Source organism: Ursus arctos, chromosome X (genome assembly GCF_023065955.2).
Source record: "Ursus arctos isolate Adak ecotype North America chromosome X, UrsArc2.0, whole genome shotgun sequence".
In the NCBI taxonomy this organism is placed as follows: domain Eukaryota; kingdom Metazoa; phylum Chordata; class Mammalia; order Carnivora; family Ursidae; genus Ursus; species Ursus arctos.
The window spans coordinates 51,565,037-51,569,448 of record NC_079873.1 but is presented as its reverse complement, the minus strand read 5'-3'; the positions used below and the strand labels follow the sequence as shown (position 1 = coordinate 51,569,448).

At 35.4% G+C, this 4,412-nt stretch overlaps 1 pseudogene; it reads left to right on the top strand.

The window, feature by feature from the left end:
• Positions 1–375: 375 nt before the first annotated feature.
• Positions 376–4,170, top strand: LOC113246895 (60 kDa heat shock protein, mitochondrial-like; annotated as a pseudogene).
• Positions 4,171–4,412: the final 242 nt, after the last annotated feature.

Genomic DNA, 4,412 nt, shown 5'->3' with positions numbered 1-4,412 from the left:
CATTTCTACACTTAATGCTGTAGGTACATACACCTGAAAATTTGGTTTCCATTTACATACTATCTAAAGAAATGCAGAAGAAGCAAAAAGGAAAAATGTCAGAACCACAGCTATTTCATTTCTGAGAATAGTTCTTTCTTTAGCACTGTTTTTTTCTTCAGGTGCATATATTGGGTTTGCTAAAGAATTTTCTGAATATAGTATGTCAAAAACTTTCCTCAGAAAATTAAAATTAAGTAGAGGTTTAATTCTTCATAAGAAAACCATGAAATTATATAGTTATAGTTTTCTTTTAGATATTTAGTCCTCTCTACGTATAGTGTTGGAAGTCAGAGAGACCAGTGTCTAAAACACGACCCTGAACTTAATAGCTGCATGGCTTTGGATAAGTCAAGTAATCTATGCAAGACTGTTTTCTGTGTGTAAAATGAAGATAATAGCACATACATCAAAGAATCATTATGAGGGTTAAATGGGATAAACATATTTTGGTACTTGATTAGTAAAATTCAATAAATGATAGTTCATTTTCTCGTACTCCCTCCTAGGCTTATTTCCTGTTTAAAAAAAGCCTAGATTTTTTTGAACCTAAGAATATAATCTCATTGGCCATGTTCTTCAGATTTTCACTACCACTTTGATAGCTCAATTTTTCTGAAAGTAAACTTAATTTTCTTTTAAAAGTAGCCACAATTTGTCATATTATACAGATCATAACAATCTTCTTACAATATTCTACTCTAACACACACACACACACACACACACAGCCCATAAAAATAACCACCAAAGTACCTACCTTTTAACATTTTCAATGTTTGGCACATATCCCCGACAAGCTCAATTCTCCTTTGGAAGTCTATAGTCTGCATCTGTATTTCTAACTTGTGTGGCTTATTCATTATATCATGGTTTTTATCCTCTGTTGCAGAGTCAGAATTGTCAATAATAATCCAAAGCCACAGAATGAGAGATTCCAAAAGAGTTACATAAGCAGAAGGCGAACCTATGGTGAGAATTCAATAAATCATTATCTGAAACACATTTTGCCCATTTGAAGTTCAGTTATACAGTCAGGACAGCAAAAGATTTGGATCTCAAAGGTCGATAGTTCTTTTCAATGATTGTGCTAATCTGAGGTATTTTATATGTATTGACTTAAAATCTTCCATAGGCCTAAGAGCACTTATCTTGTGACTATGGATAAGACTCTATCTAAAAGAACCATAGCCAAATTACATGTACACACACACACACACACACACACACACACACACACACACACTTAAAAAAGAAAGACATATACCAACAGTGACTTTAAGGAGAACTACTTTATCTAGACTTTTCATTAAGTAGCAGAATGCTTCCAGATAGATCCTATGTAGAGTTTGCTGATTAAGTATTACTATTCCCTCTTGTTGATCTATGCAAAGTGAAATAATATCATAAATGTTGAAGGACCACAATTTAGAATAAACGTTAATTTCCTAAAGACTTGGAATGTATATTTCCACCTTAGAGAGACTTTTCCATCTTTTAGCTCACTTGCAATCATATTAACTAAAAAGTCACACATACAGTTAACAAAGTTGACAGAAACAAGAAAAACATTTGGATAAAACTAGCCTTGAACTTTCTTACTTATTCCCTTATACCTCACTTCGAAATAAATGAATGAACTTTCTGCAAAATTTAAATTGCTAAATGATTGCACTAATAAACAATTATCATTTTATAACCTGAAGTTGCTTAAAAGCTGTTTCTTAACTAGAAGTTAGAGCATTAAACCATGGTCTAAGAGCAAAGTATGGCCTAACAAAGGTTTGTGGAGGTCTTTATCATTACCTCCACTTACTATCTTTAAGTATTTTCTTCATTCCCTGAATATTACTTTTAGTAGTGTGATAACTATACTTTCCAAATTTTAAATCTAACAATAATATCTGATAAATAAGGTTTTTGTGTTGCTTCTTGGTGCCAGATGCAACCCAAAAAGTGTAACTTGGACTTTGAAAAAACTGGAACTTATGGAACACTCTGATGGCTTGGAAAGATAATAGGAGATAATTCTTGAAATTAAATATGTCTTGGAAAATTGGGTTATTATATGAATAGGACATCTGAGTGAATGATACTGGGTAGGCGAAAAAATAAGCTAAAAGTCACAACAAGAGGAACTCTTCCCCTCACTTGCATCGAACAACCTGCCTGACTACTGTCACACCCTGTCATTGCCCACAGAAATATTTTGATTACCTGTTGTTTTTCCTGAAATTAGGCCAGTGTCCAGGGCACTGGCTCCTCATCTCATTCAGGCTTATTCCAAAGAGGTAAAAATTGGTGTAGATTACTGAGCTTTAATGCTTCAATGTGTAGACCTTTTACCCGATGCTGTAGCTGTTACTGTGGGACCAAAGAGAAGAACATTGATTATTGAACAGAGTGGGAAAGGACCCAAAGTAACAAAAGATGGTGTAACTGTTGCAAAGTCCATTGGCTTAAAAGGTAAATATAAAAATACCAGCACTAAACTTGTTCAAGATGTCAGTAACACAAATGAAGAGGCTGGGGATGGCACCACTACCGCTATTATCCTGGAACACTCTATTGCCAAGGAAAGCTTAGAGAAGATTAACAAAATTGCTAATTCTCCGGAAATGAGGAGAGGTGTGATATTAGCTATTAATACTGTAATTGCTGAACTTAAGAAGCAGTCTAAACCTGTGTGTGAGAATCCCCGAAGAAATTGCTCAGATTTCTCCGATTTCTGCAAATGGAGACAAAGAAATGTGCAACATCATTTCTGATGCAGTGAAAAAAAATCTAGAAGAAAGGGAGTCATCACAGTAAGTAATGGAAAAACACTAAATGATGAATTAGAAATTACTTAAGGCATGATGTTTGATTGAGAGTATATTTCTCCATACTTTATTAATACATCAAAAGGTCAGAAATTGAATTCCATTATTCTATATTCTACCGAGGTGAAAAGAAAGTTTCCAGAGTCCAATCCACTGTACTTGCTCCTGAGATTGTCAATGCTTCCTATAAGACCTTGGTCATAATTGCTAGATGTTGATGTAGATGTTCTGAATAAAATCATTTTGAATAGGCTAAAAATTGGTCTTCAGTTTGTAGCAGCCAAAGCTCTAGGTTTTGGTGACAATAAAAAGAACCAGATTAAAGAGATTGCTGTTGCTGCTGGTGGTGCAGTGTTTGGAGAAGAATTGACACTAAATCTTGAAGATACTCAGCCTCAGGACATAGCAAAGGTTGGAGAGGTCATTGTGACAAAAGATGATGCAATGCTCTTGAAAGGAAATGGTGACAAGGCTCAAATTGGATAACATTTTAAAGAAATCATCAAGCAGTTAGATATCACGACTAGTGAACATGAAAAGAAAAAACTGATTGAATGTCTGGCCAAACCTTCAGATAGAGTAGCTGTGCTGGAAGTTGGTGGGACAAATGATGTTGAAGTGAATGAAAAGACAGAGTTACAGATGTCCTCAATGCTACATGAGCTGCTGTTGAAAGCATTATTCTGGGAAGGGGTTGTGTCATGTTTTGGCTCATTCCAGCTTTGGACAATAATTCCAGCTCCTGGGGTGCCTGGGTAGCTTAATTGGTTAAGCGGCTGCCTTTGGCTCAGGTCATGATCTCAGGGTCCTGGGATCAAGCCTGGTGTTGCATCAGACTCCATGCTTAGTGGGCAGTCTGTTTCTCCCTCTCTTTGTCCCTTCCTCTGCTTGTGCTCTCTCTCTCTCTCTCTCTCAAATAAATAAATAAATCTTCAAAAAATAATTCCAGCTCCTGAAGATCAAAACATTGATATAGAAATTATTAAAAGAACACTCAAAATTCCTGCAATGACCATTTCTAAGATTGCAGGTATTGAAAGATCACTAATAATTGAGAAAATTATGCAAATTTCCTCAAAAGATGGGTATGATGCTATGCTTAGAGATTTTGTGAATATTGTGGAAAAAGGAAAAATTCACTCAACTAAGGTTACTGGATGCTGGCAGAGCGGTCTCTCTGTTAAGTACAGCAGAAGATCTAGTCATTGAAATTCCTAAAGTAGGGTCTTTAGGACCCTAAAATGGGTGGAATGGGTGGAATGGATGGAATGGGTGGAATGGGATGTGGTATGGGAGGTGGCATGTCATAATTCTTATAATAGTACTTTATTAATAAAATGTGAAAGGAAGTTCAGTTCAGTGATCCTCACCAATAACTTAATTAATTAATTGATTAATTAATGTTGGTATTTATTTATTTACTTATTTTTATTAACATGTATTATTAGATTCAGGGGTAGAATTCAGTGATTCATCAGTTGCATATAACACCCAGTGCTCATTACACCAAGTGTCTCCTTAATGCCCTTCACCCAATTATCCCAACACCTAC